Source organism: Anomaloglossus baeobatrachus, chromosome 6 (assembly GCF_048569485.1).
Source record: "Anomaloglossus baeobatrachus isolate aAnoBae1 chromosome 6, aAnoBae1.hap1, whole genome shotgun sequence".
NCBI classification, from domain to species: domain Eukaryota; kingdom Metazoa; phylum Chordata; class Amphibia; order Anura; family Aromobatidae; genus Anomaloglossus; species Anomaloglossus baeobatrachus.
Genome location: NC_134358.1, coordinates 314302754 through 314321192, shown reverse-complemented (window position 1 = coordinate 314321192; position 18439 = coordinate 314302754).

Genomic DNA, 18439 nt, shown 5'->3' with positions numbered 1-18439 from the left:
GACAGTGACTCATCCCCGGTAGCCGGTGGCATCAGAGTCTCAATCGTCATGGACGGTGGAACGACGCTGGAGTGCGTCGTCACTTCTGGTTCTGGTGGCACCACAGGCACAAGTGCCAGGATCTGTGGTACAACGCTGGACTGCGTCATTTTCTCCTCTTCTTGTGACATGATAGGGTCAGGTGCCAGGGGCTGAGGAACGGACTGTAGACAGTTATCATGGCACGTGGACTCCAGCGAGAGATTGCGCCAGAGCGCCAACTGATGTCAGGGTCATGGAGTTGTAGCCAGGGCAGACCCAGCAGGAGCGCAGGAGTCATTCTCGGGACGACGTATAACACAATAGTCTCAGTGTGCAGGGCACCAATACAAAGTCTCACGGGTTCGGTGGTGTACCGGACAGGTTCATATAGTGGTTTTCCGTCCACGGAGGCGAACCAGAGGGGTTTTGCAAGCGGGATGACCGGTATCCGATAACGGTCCACGGTAGCTTGTAGGATGAAATTACCCGCTGCTCCCGAATCAATGTGAGCCTCTGCCGTGAACTGGGTTTTCTCGGTCGTGACCTGGACAGTCTGTGTAACCGGGACTGAAGGGATTCCGGTACCAAGGGTGGCGGTTCCCACCATCCCTTGGACTTGGGGTCTACCTGGTCTCTCCGGGCAAGAACGAAGCAGATGTGTACCGCTTCCACAATAGAAACACAGGCCCCGGGCGAGTCGCTCTGCACGGCGTTGCTCGGCTTGGCTCAGCCGGTCTATTTGCATAGGTTCAGGACTTGAATCACAGGAAGGCAATGGCGGGGGAACGGTAGACTTCTGCAGGACAAAGGAGTGACGGACTGGTCGGTTCTCTCGGGATACCTCCTTGGTCCGTTCCTGAAAACGGAGATCAATCCGGGTGGCTAGTGATACCAAAGTATCCAAGGTACGGGGAACGTCACGACCGGCTAATTCGTCCTTGATGCGACCGGAGAGCCCCTCCCAGAAGGCGGCAGTCAAGGCCTCATTGTTCCAGCCTAGCTCGGAGGCAAGCGTGCGGAACTGGATGGCGTACTGGCCCACCGTCAGGGTTCCTTGGCGTAGCCGGAGGAGCGAGGAGGTAACCGCAGTAGTGCGTCCCGGTTCATCAAAGGTACTTCGAAAAGCCTGAAGGAATTCCCTAATGTCGGTCGTCACCGGATCCTCATTCTCCCACAACGGATTTATCCAGGCCAACGCCTCGCCTTCCAGGTGGGACATCACAAAGGCTATCTTGGCTTGGTCGGAAGCGAAGAGGTGCGGGAGTAATTTGAAGTGCAGCGAGCACTGGTTCAAAAACCCCCGGCAGTTCTTGGGGTCCCCGGCATACCGAGGCGGAGCAGCGAGGCGAAGTTGCGAGGCTGCGGAGACAACAGGTTCAGATCCAGACACAGATTGCTGCGTGGACTGAGACGAGGCGGCAGTCTGTAATGTGTACAACCAGTGGTCCACAGAAGTCAGGAACTTCAGTATGCGGTGTAAGGTGTCACGCTGTTGCACCAGTTCCTGGCGTAGCTCAGCCAGCGCTGACGTTTGTGCTCCAGCGGGATCCATGGCCTGATCAATCTGTCAGGGCAGGGAGGGCTGGTAAGCCCAGGAGGTGGATCCACTGGACCGAGTACCCCACCGGGGGGGCAGGGTACACGGCAGCCAGAGCACTGGCGTGGCCGGGACGGGTATAACCAGGTCACCAGGGTCACGGAGTTCTTTAGGATAATACAGGAACAGGCACAGGTACCCGGTAGCAAAGGACAAACAGTAACAGGGCACAGCACAAGGGGACCTGAGCACCTAGCTCAAAAGACAAGCTTCAGGACACGTTGATCAGGCCCCGCCCACATGGAAAGGCAAGTCTTATATACCCAGCACAGCCCTATGTCATTTCCTGCTTCAGGTGTGCTGGGCCCATAAGACCAGGAGAGTGGGCGCGGCCTGGTCCTATACAGAACCATGAGGCCAATACTCAGAGTCAGACTCCTGAGACCAGGAGCAGGACTCAGGGGAGCAGGAGCGGGAGCGGCAGCCATAACTGGTGGACACATGGAGTGGATCAGTGGGTAAGGAGTGGTGCTGGGACACGGGGAGCGTGACACCATGACAGTCAGCTTGTGTTTGCAAAAAAATATGAAAAGTGGACAGTAAAAGATTAAAACGGGTGATTTTGTGTGAAAAGATGAAGTCAATAGACTAGGCTATAGTGGGAGCAAACGCGTCTGGAATAAACAAAAGGAAAAGGAGCTAACAGATTGAGAAATTGAAGGAACTGTCAAGTTCAGTAGAGGAAACCTTATAATATGTAATTGTTTCATAGCCAAAGGCATTGGATACTTGACCAGGATCAATGTTGAGCTATATGTGAGTCAACTTGTATGCACCAACATTCGGAATGTGTAATGAGACCTGGGATCAGATTTTGGTTTAGACATGCTTGAATCGTATCAAGAGCATGCCCATAAGGATTCAGGCAGTGGTGAAAGCCAAAAGTTGATTTACAAAATATTAACATAATGACATAATAATAAAAGTAAAAATTTAGATTTTTAGGAGCAAAACAGTAACAATGAAATGACATGACAAAGAAATGTTGTCATTCCCATTAAAATGTCAGTTAAAGAAGAATCATCATTTCAGCACTTTTTTGACCTCAGAAAGGAGTTCAACGAAAAGTGAATTGGGGCGGCAGGAACACTGAAACCACTACCTATACTCTACAGGTAAGTGCCATATTTATGTTCAGTGTGTTGTTGGATAGTCTATATAATATAGGGATAAGGGCTGTTACCTTATTATACTATATGTCAGTATAATTATCCTCTACTCTTGGCCAGGATAAGTTATAATTGTGTATTTGGTGTTAATATCCCTGCAACATTTAACAGCCTACTGTTTTAACATATGTGATATGTGTTTAATTGTATGGCAATTTTAATAAATAAAGAATTTTTAGCTATTATATACTCTTATATGTGGCTTCAAGTGTTTTATATTAATCAGGATATGTAGACTTTTTATATCCATGGTGACACTAAATAAGTCTATTATTTATTTATTTTGAAACAGGAAAAAGTGAAGTGATTTAAATTATTTTATATATTTATTTCTTTTATTTTTTTAACATTTTTTATTCATTTTTTAGCCTCCCTATAACTATTCAACTTCTGATAATTGATAGTTTTACTTTTTTCTACAGTCCCAGAATATTGAACCATACTGTGTATATTGCCTTTGAAATTCAGCCTGTGCCTGAGCTTCACAGTATTAGGGCACACTCACATGAGCGTATGGCTCAGACGAGTGCAATGTGAGAAAATGTTGCATTGCACTCGGACCAGGGTTATTCAATGAAGGAGAGCAGATGGTCAGCTTTTTTCTTATGCAGATTCTAGAAGAGAGAAAAGTTGCAGCATGCTGCGATTGTCTGTGAGAGCTATGTCACTCACACCCATACAAGTCTATGGGTGCAAGTGAAACATCGGACAATATTCGAAAGACATCCGAGTGCAGTGGGATAATCACATCAGCTGACAATAGAGGTGATGGGCAGATTAGCAGTCCCTCTCCTCTGTAGCACCCACCCTTTCTACCACAGCTGTGATCCGATTGCAATATCGGATCACAGTTGCATGACACACGTCTCATGCTTGCAGCACAGCGGGAGCTGAGGGTCATTACTATATCACATCCGATGCACTCAGATCAGATGCCATACCATTGTGTGAATCCATCCTAAGCAATATGGTGCTGAGAAAATCCTTCAGCAGGCCCTATGCTGCTATGGTAACCTATTGATACTCCACATTTACATCTTGTGGGTCAGTGCAAGTCTGAGCACTGGCCATTATGCCATTTAAAATCGCTATCAGTAATTGACAATGGTATTTCAATGTTTCAATAGCAGCAATCGTGGCTAGCATCAGGTGCTAGCTGTGTATCTGTCCTGTAAGAAGGCACAGCTCCTGTGCCACCTCCATACATATATATATACCCTGACTGTGAAGCACATTTGTGTCATGGTGCGCATCTGACCAAAAATAGCTACTGCTAATGCTATAATCTTAATAATTGGAGATACTTCTTTAGTCCAATCTTTAACCCTGCAGTTTTAACATGCCCTATGTATTCTGATTTCATGTACTGTATTTGCTTGTGTGTGATATGTTCTACCCAAATCGCACTCTATAATTTTGCTTTTTAGCTGATTGCACTGCTGTAACATGAATTATTTTTTCCATGGCATGCATAAATTCTAATTTGTACAGAACACATAGACTGTCTTGATGATTTAGCCATAAGAATGAGCCAATGAGTGATTAGTTGAAGCTTTAAGACATTGACATAGGAGCAATGACAAACACCCTCAGTGGGCTCTCTTGAAAGGAATCCAAAAACGCTGTTATTTGGCTCATCCCTATTCTAGGTAAAGAAGCTCAGTTTTTAGAGCTTTATTTAACATCATTAGGACTTATATCCGACATGGTGACAAAAAAAAAACATATTTAAGTGTAACCTGTCCTAAAGGTTTACCAGATGCAGCCTAACTGAACCTTTTTATGTGACTGTGTAACCCTCTACTACATAAGTCATTTGATCGTCTGATGATCCGAAATTGCTAATGTCGAAGCCCAAAATGTTGATGTTCTGTACACAATAGTTTGTAAGTACATTGATGTGTGACGGTGCACCTACAGCTCCTCAGCCTCATGCTATATTCCCTGCCATGCACCTCCCCCAACCTCTTCTTTGTGATTGATGGAGGGTACAGTAGGTTGTTTAAGCAATATCAATTTGAAGTACACAATAAATGACGGGCTGCTAAAAAGGAAATAGGTAAAGAAGTAACATTCTGCGCTCAGATCTGCACATCAGTTGCTCATCTAGAGATTACAGCAAGAGAATTACTCAAATGCAAATTTATTCAGCAAAATTATCTAAAACAGTGTTTCCCAAACTCCAGTCCTCAAGTCCCCACACAGGCCATGTTATCAGGATTTCCTTACTATTGAACAAGTGATTGGATCATTATCAAGGCATCACCTGTGCAATACTAAGTAAATCCTGAAAACATGGCCTGTTGGGGGCCGTGAGGACTGGAATTTGGGAACCACCGATCTAAAACATGATATGTGTCAAAAATAATGTAATGCTCTAGGTGATAAGTAAATTATTCAGCAATTATGGAAGGTAAATTGTGCAAATCAATATTGCAAGGAATTAATGACACCAAATCATTAGTCTGAGGGCAAAGAGAATGAAAGCCTGATGAAAGCATGATTTGAAATAATAAGTGAAAAATCAGTGAGACAATGACAAAGGAAATTCCAAGTAGTAATTACAAGATTACAATATCAAACTCAATATAGAGTTCAAGACAGAGTAAAAAAACTTTTAGAAAGGAAAAGCTACATACTGTAGAAATATCAATATACTCAAAACAGCAAGTGCATTGCTGAACTAGCAATTATGGTAGTCTGATATTTTAGATTATAATTGATATTGCTCATGATGTCCTAGGCACAAAGTTGGAATAATTCTTTATTAGGTCTTCTTCACGCATCTGTGTCTCCGGTATGTGTGACATCCATTTTCACACATACCAGAGTCACAGACACATATAAACAAATTAAAATCAATGGGCTTGGTCACACATCCGTGTTTACACATGGACCACATGTCCATGTGGAGCCCACGTGTGTGGTTTACTCCACATAACAACATGTCCGTTTTCTACCGGGTGTCATACGGACTGCACACTTATATGATCCATGTGACATTAGTGTGACACCTACCGGATAAAACAAAGGAGACATAAAAATAATTTTTACACTTCCCTGTCTCCGGAACTGCTTTTGCTTCCAGGCCCACTCATTATGCTCACTGCATATTCACTGCACTCACTACGAATCCGGGGGTAACAGCAGCACCGCAGACAACAGTGCTGGGGGCGGATAAGTATACCAACTCATGCTGTCCATGTGCTATCCGGATGTCATAATCACAGGAACAGCACATGTAGAACACAGACACACACACATACGCGCTTTCACCATGGACCGTGCAAAACATGTGTGTTTTGCACAGATGTGTGAAGGAGGCCTTAAAAATATATCTGCATTGGTCAATAGGACCAGCATTAGGGAGAATTAGGCAATTGTCCAGGTCCTTTTTCCCCAAAGTGTCCCATGTAACATGTAGTGTGTGTCTAAAACCCCCTTCACATGCACGTGTCTCCGGTACGTGCTAGGTCCGTGCCCGCATGTACCGGAGACACGGGCACATGTAAACCCATTAAAATCAATGGGTTTATGTGCACGCATGTGTGCAGCCATTGGCCCGTGCCTCCATGTGGAGCAGACGCGTGCCCGTGTGCTCCACATGGATGCATGTCCGTTTTTCTCTGGCAGCATGGGTGTCACACGGCCGCATACGGACCACACGGATGTAGTGTGGATGCGGTCCCGTGTGACACGCGACGGAGAAACACACGTGTCAGAGAAAAAAAAAAATCGTTACTCACCTTCTCCTGCCCTGCTGTCTCTGCCGCTGCTGTCACTTGCTGCCGACTGCCGCTCATTATGCTAATTTAATATACACTTCACTGAGGCCGGCAGCAGCAGCAGCGGGAGTCGGTCCGAAGATCAGCACCACAGACAGCGACGCCAGGGACAGGTAAGCAGAAAGTTACGTTCTCCGTGTGTTATCACGGATAACACACGGAGAACACACGTAGTGCCATAAACACGGCACACGGAGGGGAAAACGCACCTTTGACACGTCCGTGAAAACACATGCGTGATTTTCACGGACGTGTGAATGGGGCCTAACATGCAGTGGTGTAACATGCAGTATTTCAATGTGTGTGTAACATGCATTGTTTACCATGTAGTGTATATGTGTAAGGTGCTGTGTGTAAATATGCTGTAATATGCAGTGCGTGTGTATCCTGCAGTGTGTGCATGTGTATAAGATGCAGCGTGTGTAAGTATGCAACATGCATTGTATGTTTGTGTATTAAATGCAGTGTGTGTGTACGTGTGTGTGCGAGCAATATAGTGAGTAAGTGTGTAAAGTTTATAGTATGTGTAGAATAGATTGTGTCTATGTATGTAACATGCAGTTTCAGCCACAAACAGTGTGTGTAGCATGGAATGTGAGTGTGTGTGTGTGTGTGTGTGTGTGTGTGTGTGTGTGTGTGTGTGTGTGTGTGTGTGTGTAAAATGCAGGCTTTTTGTAGCATTAAGTATGTGTAGCAAGGAGGTTGTGAGTGTACATGTAATGTAGAGTTGTAAGCATTTGAGTGATCACAAACAAGCAAAACTCTAATTTATTGAGTGATCGTTTGATTGTTTATATCGGCAAAAAAACTTCATCCTTATTGACAGCACGTTACTGTGTGTGAACAGGACATGTGCTACTGATACCATGCACCATATATGGGGACAGAATGATTGTAATAGGGATTTTTCTGTCACCATCATTTCTTCACCAACAATAGACATTGGTAAATAAGTGCCTAAAAGGTTGAATATGGTCAATCAGCACTTGTTAAATGATCTAAGGCTATGTGCGTACAAGAAAAAGGATTTTCTAGAGTGAAGGATTAGCGCACCTGCGTTAAAAAAACGCACCAATAACACACCGAAAATGCATGCGTTTTTACCGCGTTTTCGTGCGTTTTTGGTGCATTTTTTTGCAGGTTGGTCCCTGTGTTTTTTAATGCTTTAACAGCAATAAATAATATAGATAATAGATAGATAATTGATAGATAGGTAAATAGTAGATAGTGGATAGATAGATAGATAATGGATAGATAGATAGACAGATAGATAGATAGATAGATAGATAGATAGATAGATAGATAGATAGAAAGATGGATAGATGAATTAAAAAAAATAATAAAAAAAATGACGTGGGGTCCCCCTTATCTTTTGTAGCCAGCTAGGGTAAAGCAAACGGCTGCAGCCTTCAGACCACAGCTGGCAGCTTCACCTTGGCTGGTAATCCAAAACAGAGGGCACCCCACGCTGTTATTTTACATTAAATAAATAATTTAAAACAAAAAACACGGGGTCCCCCCCAAATTGGATCACCAGCCAAGGTAAAGCGGACAGCTGTGGTCTGGAATTTTCAGACTAGGGAGGTCCACCGTTATTCACCACTCCCCAGCCTAGAAATAGCAGGCCACAGCTGCCCCAGAAGTGGCACATCCATTAGATGTGCCAATCCTGGCACTTTACCCCAACTCATCCTGTTGCCCTGGTGCGGTGGCAAATGGGTTAATATATGAGGTTGATACCAGATATGTAATGTCACCTGGCATTAAGCCCTGGGGTTAGTGATGTCACACGTCTATCAGATACCTGACATCACCAACCCAGTCAGTATGAAAAAAAAAAAAAGTTTTATTTGAAAAAAACACTCCCCAAAACATTCCCTCTTTCACCAATTTATTGACAAGAACAATCACATCCGGGTCCGGCGTAATCCAATAAGGGGGGTCCCACGACGATCCATAGCATAGTCACTGTCCCAGTCAATGAAGAACAGAACATTCCCCATTGGCTGGGAGAGTAGTCCAGTGACCTGAGCTAACATCAATAGGTCAGCCCAGGTCACTGCAGGGAATGACGAGCGCTGCTGTCAGGAGGTTAGATGAGATTATTACCTGCTGTGACGATCTCCTGAAGTCAGCGCTGTCACTGACTTCTATGCCCGCCGTGTTCTCAGCAGTATCGGGGGAACCCATGACGTCACCGCTAGTGACAGTCTCGGGCCGCCCGCGAGACTTGATGTGAGAACGCGGCAGGCAATGGAAGGCAGTGACAGCGCTGACGTCAGGAGTGCAGAAGATCGTCACAGCAGGTAATGATCTCATCTAACCTCCTGACAGCAGCGCTCGTCATCCCTGCGGCTACCCACACTGCAGTGTGAGAAGCTGCTGATACTGCAGTGCGGGCAGCCATGGGGCTGGCAGGGAGTGGGACACAGACTGCACGGGCACCTGATGGAGGTCACACGGAAGTGCTTCCATGCGGCTTCCAGGGATTGAATGTGAGCTGTGTGTGTTTGCTCTTTGCTCAGCTTCCTCTTCCTGTCATAATGACATCCCTTCCCTGCAAAACGCAAAGCAGAGTGATGAACAGTATGTCCCGAAAAACGTGAAATAATGCGTGAATAACGTAGGAAAACGCAATGAAACACACAGAATTTGCTACCTGTGTTATTCCCTGCGCTATTTCATGATTACATTACAGTCAATGGAGTGAATAATGCAGCTACCTGCAGAAAAGAAGTGACATGCTCATTCTTTTTCTCAAGAAAACTTACTGAAAGAATTTTCTTAAGAAAAAAACGCAGTGTGCGCACCATAGGTTTTGCTGGGAAATGTCTGCAGAAAGGTACAACCATTTTCTCAAGAAATTTCTGCAGCAAAAATGCAGAAAAAAATGCAGATAAAAATGCAGTGTGTGAACATAGCCTAAAATTGGTTTGTATAAATGTGCTATAAATATTTCTGCATGATAATGCAACGTGTTTGTATTTGGAGACCCACTTTTACTTTTTGCCCAGGGTAACATGTTGTCTAAAACTGGTCCTGCTAGTTAATAATCATTATGATTTATTTTTCTTGAGTGATTTTAGTGATAATTAATCAGTGTTATAGGTAAATTGTCAGCAATACAATAAGCATTTTATCAGCAGGAACTTATCACTGCCGAACTAGCTGCCTGCATGACTCCTAATTCAACCACGTCTCTTTCACTGACTAGCAGCTTACTGTCAAATATACAGTGAACATAGAAAGCTGTTAATCAGGGGTCTTGGCTGGGTCATCTTCCGGAGTTCTGCAACAAGCTGCATCTAGAAACGCTTATGGTATCACAATTAGTGTGATGTATCGCTGGAATCAGTCTCTTTCCCTACAATATGCTGCTTTCAGAAGAGGTAGCAAAAACCTGCTGACAGATTCCCATTTATGAATATTAAATCTCAATGACAAGAGAATGTGTTTGACTATTAATCATATTTCTGTAAATATGAATGTGTGGCATAATTGATAAATCATTGCTTAAATCTCAGCCAGGTTCAGGAGTGGCTTGGTGAGGCTTGTTCTTTCCAGGACTCAAGCAATAATAATTAATAATTTTTACTTATATATCGCCAACATATTCTGCAGCACTTTATAATTCAGAGGGGACATGTACAGACAATATCAGACATTACAGAGTAAGGCTTCTGCCACACTCACGTGAAATTCACGCACGTGCCGAGAGACACGTATTTTCCCTGCGTGTTGCGTGCAGGTAAGTACGTGTCTCTGGTACGTGCGTGACACGTGTGTTCTACGTGTGCTATCCGCGATAGTACACGTCGAACCGGTAATTATTAAACTCACCTGGTCCTTCCTGCTGTCCGCGCTGCTGTCCATGGTGCTGATCCTCGGTCTCCAGCCCTCCCGTCTCCCCGCTGCTGCTGCTGGCAGGCAGTGAAGTGAATATTCAATGAGAATAATGAGCGGCGGTCGGCAGCAAGAGGCAGCAGCGGCAGAGACAGGAGGGCTGGAGAAGGTGAGTAAATGTTTTTTTTTTTTTCCCGGACATGTGTGTTTTCTCCGGCGCGTGTCACACGGGACCGCATCCACACTACACCCGTGTGGTACGGGTGCAGGCCGTGTGACACCCGTGCTGCGGGAGAAAACACTGACATGTCAGCGCTTTGAAAATCGCACACACGTACAAACGCACACGGACACACGTTCCGTGTGGTTTTTACGTGTGTGTGCCTGCTACCATAGGGTGGCATTGCTGGACGTGTCTCCGTGCCGCCGGTACGTGTAAAAAATAACAAACATGTGCCGGAGGCACGGATGTGTGGCGCTAGCCTAACACATAGTTCAACACATAATAAGAGGAGTGAGGGCCCTGCTCACAAGCTTACAATCTATGAGGAAATAGGGGGGACACAAAATGTAAAAGGTAAAAATAAAAGTGCTTGTTGTGTAAGGTTCAGCGATCAGTATAATAAATAGGAGCATTCAAATAATGCTGCATGGCCAGCCAGTATCTGCAAAAGTACAGATCCAAAGAGCTACTGAGTTCATGGAATAAATTATATGGGATAGTAAGTTAGATTAGTGAGGTAAATTTATAGGCCAGTCTAAAGAAATTAGTTTTTATGGCATATTTGAAACTACTAATGGGAGTTAATTGTTTTGTCTGATGTAGTGCATTCTAATAAATTGGTGCAGCACGGGAGAAGTCCTGAAAACAAAAGTGTTTTTATATGAGTACATTATTCTATATCAGTATCTTTATCTGCAATTAGTCGCTATATATTCCTTCTATGACATAACTAAACATCGTGGTAATAAATATTGTCTCCATATCATAGAAAATAACACATCACTGTGACAGAAACACGTCCTGCAGTAACCTCCATACCATGAGTCAATTTTATTGATGACACTTTTTGATGACACTCTTCTTTTTGATCTTCTTTTTCTTGGGAATCACCTGTTTCAGTTTAGTTCCCTCTACAAGATTTTTAGGTTCTCTTGAACTGATGATGTGGGATCCTAATCAGGTACTTTGTAATAATTTATATCATTATCTCACAATATCATTATTGCCAAACTGAAACTTTCTTTTTAGAAACAACTTCATAGACACACTGGAAAAGTAAAATGAATCATAACAAATTTAGTGGTATATGCCTAGAAAATAGTTCTGGAAATATTAGCAGTTTCATGGTGCTTTATGAACTGTAAAATATTAATAAATACAATCATAATAATCTTTACAAATGCTTTGTGCTTAATAAAAAAAGAATAATGGATGTATGAATTTTTTGTTACTCACACTGGAAGAAAGTGCAGCTTTTCCATGGCTGTCCAGGAGTTTACAGATGTTTGGCAACCTTGGACTTTATGCGTAGTGCTTCATATTCCTATATTGGGTCCAATTTTCTACAACAATGCTGCACTTTTATTATCACTGTTGTGCATCAGTTTTCAGAGTGAATATCTTTCACTTTAGTGTATTTGTAAAGCAGAGCCCCTGGCTGATGAGCCCAAAGTCATATAGTCTTATTAGGCTATGTGCGCACTTTGCTTTTTTCATGCGTTTCCGCAGCGCTTTCAACTGCAGCGTTTTAATGCAAAAATGCATGCGTTTTGATTTTCAAGCAAAGTCTATGGGAAATGGGGATTTCTTGTGCACAAAATGCTGTTAAAAACGCAGCGTTTTTGATGCTGAAAATTTGCTGAAGCAACATTTCAATTGTTTTTGCCATTTTGGCAGCATTTTGCTAACATTAGAGTCAATGAGAATTTCCAAACGCATCCTAAATCTAAATCCTAGCGTTTAACATGCTTTTTTGATGCTGAAAGCAAGCTTTTTTGACATTATATTAAAGGCATGATGTGTCCCTTTACACACACACACAGTCCGATAGTTAAATGAATGAAAATCAATAAAGTAACAGAATTTTATACATAAATATTAGAACACAATTATCATTTTAATAAAATTAGCTATTTTGTGTATGATTTCAATCATGATATTTGTTATCATTTTTTTCTTTTTTTTCATAGTGTTTGAATGTTTAAACTTTATTTAGTAGTGTATTTGTATTCAAAACACATCTGACTTTAAGCAATGAAAAAGCATGTAAATCGCGGTAAAAATGCGGCCAAAACGCGGTAAAAACACAAGGGTATTTTTAGCGTTTTTATGGTCAAAACCAAATTAGACAAAGACAATTTCTGCCAGAGGATGCGTTTTGAAATGCAACTAACTCAACGCAAAGTGCGCACACAGCCTAATAGCACACTAATGACCAGAATGTACTTATGTAACTGCTCCTATTGTGTGCAGGGTAAGACTAAGTTCGCACAGTGCGCTTTACAGGGTGTCCTCATTGGTTTTATACTAATCCATGCTAATAAAAAGCTGCTTTTTACAGTAACCGCAAAACCTATAAGACTCCAGTAATTTCATACACACAAAAACACACTTGCTTTTTTTTTTCTAGACTGAAATGCAAAGATTGTTCGGTTTTGAAAGAAGCAGCATGTCAATTCTTTCAGCATTTTAGCTCTTTTTTCACCATTAAAACAATGAGGGCGAAATAACGCAGCTGTGCTTTTGTTAAATGAAACTAACGTACTGTAGTCAAGTGAGTCAGCAAAAACACAGCAAAAATGCAGCTATTTTACTGCCAAGAGATCAGGTTTTACTACCAAAAAAACCTGCAAAAATGCACTGTGTGAACATAGTCTTAAGAGAGATTCAAGGTAAAAGCTTTGAAATTAATGTTGTGTAGTCAGGTGAGTTTGCCACGTCCTTGAAAAAAGGTTGTTTACCCCCAATTTTGGAAATTTGCAATCAATTTTGTTCTGCCCATTTATGGAGTTTAGTGTAAAATTAAAGCTTATAGCCTCAGCCCCCTGATGAAGCTAGACATGGTGAAACATGTTGGGGAGGCTATTAGCTTTTTATAGCAAAGCAGGGCAATACCAATCTTACAATATTGTAGGACACTTGTCCACTTGCTCATAGTATCTGGTCCGCGGCCGGATACATGACTTAGTACACGTATTAGGTCACTCTATTTGCCGCTATTTTAGATTGATCTGTTCTATTTATATTTGGGAATAAAAGTTATGTTTTATTAATCTTTAGTAAGGGTACCTCTAGTTGCTCTTTGGGCAAATTGTGTTTGTATTAATAACCCTATGATGATTAAGGGTATAGATTGAGGTTTCAGTGAGTGTAAAATTATTTTCTATTTGCCTTTTTTCTGTGTTTTTTTGTGTTATTCCAATATACACAAAGGAATAAACATGTTTATAACAAAACATGTAACTGCAATAATTTTCTGGGAAGAATACTTCATTTCTGGAACAATTTCAGGTGTGCTAACACTTTTCACCATGACTGAATCAGGTTATAACAAATATACAAAAACTGACCAGCAGATCCAAGAAATAGATAAATGTGAACAGGTGCATACTAGTATGGACTAGTCCATCAGTACAATTAAAGTGAATACAGCTGCACACACTTTCAGCCCAGGTAGAGGCATTCAAGGATAGGTTCCCAACAAAGATGTATGCCTTGTCCCTGGTTGTTGGGATTATCACAAATTATGTACCAAGTACCTCATTTTTAACCTAGTTGCTATGGCAGTAATGCAGATCCAAATCTCTTCTATTCTATGTTTTCCTAGTTTAGTATTCAGTGTGCAGCTGTATATTTTAACCACTTCAGGTTATCAAGGCTTTGAAGCAGCTAAAAAATAGACTGGTCCATTCTTCCACAACTTTTGTTTGCAGTTACTAAACCACTCACTACTTTATATAGTTGATAAAAAAAGAACGCCAGCAGCAAAACCCTACCACAAATGACCAAGAAAGACTCCAAAGAATACTCTTCAGGAAAATCACTAAAGGCATTTTCCAGAAGAAACTTACCATGCCAGAACATCGGAGGGTACGCCAAATGTGTGCAAATCCCCTGAGTGGGAATACTTTAGATGTCCAGGCAATTACATAACTGTTGACTGGTCTTCTACAGGTATCTCTCCAGCTCTGCTCTCCAGTTTAGGGGAGTTAGGTGGCCTCATTCAAAACAATGGGATTGACTAACCTGGACTTTCATGTATTCTAAGCAGAACATGCCTTCAAAATGCCTTTTGGACATTGGGGTAGGGAGAGAAAAGTCTATACTTACCAATTTCTTATTCTTCACTTATGTGTATACAGTGGAACCTCAGTTTACGAGTAACCCGGTTTGCGAGCATTTTGCTATACGAGCAAAGCTTGCTGTAAATGTGTAACTCAGTTTATAAGCAAGCTTTGCTGTATGAGCAAATACTCACCGCACACACTTTCGGTTCCGTACTTTACGGACGTTCCTCAATCATCGCAATGGGTATTCAATACACATCCTGTGCCGGCGAACTACGAGAACTGGGAGGCCGGCAAGGGAACGGAAGGTAAGGTGAGCATAATATGTGTGTGTGTGTGCGTGCTTGTGTGAGTTTGTGCATGTGGAATGGCACAATAGTGGACCAGGATGGGACATTGAACAAATTGTGGAACGAATTGTCTAAGCTTGCGTTATTTCCTATGGGAAATTTTGCTTTGCTAGCCGAGTAACTTAGTTTACTAGCACAGTCCCAGAATGGATTGTTCTCGTAAACCAAGGTTCCACTGTATTTAAATAATACCAGCAGTTCCTAAAGGCCCCGTCACACTAAGAAACATCGCTAGCAACATCGCTGCTAACGAACAACTTTTGTGACGTTGCTAGCGATGTTGCTGTGTGTGACATCCAGCAACAACCTGGCCCCTGCTGTGAGGTCGTTGGTTGTTGCTGAATGTCCTGGGCCATTTTTTAGTTGTTGCTGTCCTGCTGTGAAGCACACATCGCTGTTTGTGACAGCGAGACAGCAACAACTAAATGTGCAGGCAGCAGGAGCCGGCTTCTGCGGAGGCTGGTAACCAATGTAAACATCGGGTAACCAAGAAGCCCTGTCCTTGGTTACCCGATATTTACCTTTGTTACCAGCCTCCGCCGCTCTCACTGTCAGTGCCGGCTCCTGCTCTGTGCACATGTAGCTGCAGGACACATCGGGTTAATTAACCCGATGTGTGCTGTAGCTAGGAGAGCAGGCAGCCAGCGCTAAGCAGTGTGCGCTGCTCCCTGCTCTGTGCACATTTAGCTGCAGCACACATCGGGTAATTAACCCGATGTATGCTGTAACTAGGAGAGCAAGGAGCCAGCACTAAGCATTGTGCGCTGCTCCCTGCTCTGTGCACATTTAGCTGCAGCACACATCGGGTAATTAACCCGATGTGTGCTGTAACTAGGAGAGCAGGGAGCCAGCGCTAAGCATTGTGCACTGCTCCCTGCTCTGTGCACATTTAGCTGCAGCATACATCAGGTAATTAACCCGATGTGTGCTGTAGCTAGGAGAGCAAGGAGCCAGCGCTCAGTGTGCGCTGCTCCCTGCTCTCTGCACGTGTAGCTGCGTGCGCTGGTAACCAAGGTAAATATCGGGTTGGTTACCGATATTTACCTTAGTTACCAAGCGCAGCATCTTCCACGCGGCGCTGGGGGCTGGTCACTGGTTGCTGGTGAGCTCACCAGCAACTTGTGTAGCCCCGCTCCAGCGATCCCTGCCAGGTCAGGTTGCTGGTGGGATCGCTGGAGCGTCGCAGTGTGACATCTCACCAGCAACCTCCTAGCAACTTACCAGCGATCCCTATCGTTATTGGGATTGCTGGTAAGTTGCTTAGTGTGACTGGACCTTAAGACTGAGAGCTTAGAATAAATAAGTCCTTGCAATTTTAGGTGTTACCTATTGTGATTGTAGTCAAACAACGGACTTGTTGTCTTGAGCATTACAACACTTCTAAATGGAGTTCATCTAAAAAGGTAGTATGGAGAAATCTCCCTGCTGCAATGCTACTCAAGCAGTTGTTTTGTGTATTTATGACATGTTGTCCTGGATGTACATACCTTTTAGTAATACTTATCTATCATTAACCTTAAATTCATGTGATATTATGTTGCTGTCATTGCTACTTGGGTAATTGACCTGCTATATTTTTCACTGCTTTGGAAATCCATAAGGTCTTATGATTTTGACAATGATTTGGTGTAAGTAATTCCTTCCAGTTTTTACTCAAGCAATTTACGTGTCTGAATTTGGTGGACTGGTTGATGCAGTTATTATGTTTATATAAAAATGAAGCTGTTTATGTAATTCCTTCTAATGAGTTCTTTTCATTGGAGCTGTTCGCGTTATTGCTAGTTGAGCAGCTTACTTGTTGCTTTGAGCAGTGCATCATTAATTAGGCATATAGATTTATCTTTATATAATTTGTGAAACCCTTTATTTTAAAACACAAATTTAATTTGTAATTGCTACTTGGGGAATTTCCATGTCTTTTTTTTACAGTTGTTTTGTTTGGCTTTTTAAATTGATGATGACGCATTAAGTGGTGTCCTATAGGTTCATGTGTTTATTATTTTTTGTTATAAACCTACTGGAGACCTGCCATATCAAGTGTACATGACAAGCTTATTATAAGTGCATTATTTGTTTATTCACCATTATATACAGCGCTTGTAACTTTATATCTATATGAAGTAAAATCATCTGATTGGATGATTTTCCATCCGCATTGTCATCTGTAAGTCATCCATATGGCATCCGTTTTTATACATCAACAATTAGAAAATAACAAGGTCAAATGCAATTTTCTATCTTAAGAAATGCTAAGGATACATTAAAAACAAATGATATACGGATGGATGGTGTCCATACATCCATCTGTCATTTTATGCATTAATTGAGTTTAATGTGAGAGTCATTTAAAAAAAATGGATCAGACCACGTTCACACAATCAGTATTTTGTGAGTTTTTTCTTCAGTATTTGTAGCCAAAACCAGGAGTGGGTGATAAATGCAGAAGTGGTGGTGTGTTTCTATTCTACTTTTCTCTGGTTGGTTCACTAATACGGAGGTAAAAACTCACCGAATACTCAATGTGTGCACGGGGCCTAAGGGTATTATCTGATAGGCTCTCTCTCGTTTTATATATATAGAAACACATAAAATTTGTGGCGTTTTTAGAAGGTGGAAATAAAACACTAAAAACTATGTTTGAAGGCAGTCTGAATGTTTGTTTGCTGCAATGTTTTGTAGATGTCTTTGAATCAAAAAAAGAGGTTCCCAGCAATCCAAAAATGTAGTACTATTTGGACATCCAATAAAGGTTTGAAAAAGATCAAAACTTCCAGACTTTGATCCAGATGAGAGTTTCACCAGACAAATACCTACGTTTTTGTGCTTTGCTATCAAGTTGTTTATTGATCCCCAAGATCCCCAGGCATGTGGGCACCAGGCGGAAGAGGGACTGAACTTTATTGGATACATTCTCATTTTAATTCTTTAGGGTTGTGATGTGCTTGAACTTGGAGAGCACTGAATACCAGACTGGACAGCAGGTACATATGTACTAATGTGCAAAGAGAAGTGAGTGACAACTCCAAAAATGATTTTAGGCTGGAGAACAACTTCATTTACGTTGCTCAGGGGCCAACAATTATATGTATGCATGTCACCAAGTGAAGCAATGCAAAACAACCAGTTTAAAAGTTATACTAATTGTCCAGGAGATAAACCAGGGCTGCATGCATTGTCCAGCATGGTACGTGGTAGACAGAACACCTTGGAAGATGTGTAATCCAGACAGCGTGGCAAAGCACAGGCAACACGAGCACAAATAGAGACACATCCAGGTACACTGTAGGCCTGAGAGTCATTTCCTGCCCATTTCCTATTCCTTGGAAAGTTCCACAGCGGGATTCATTTACCAGACTTGGATACTCTCCCCTGATATATTTATTT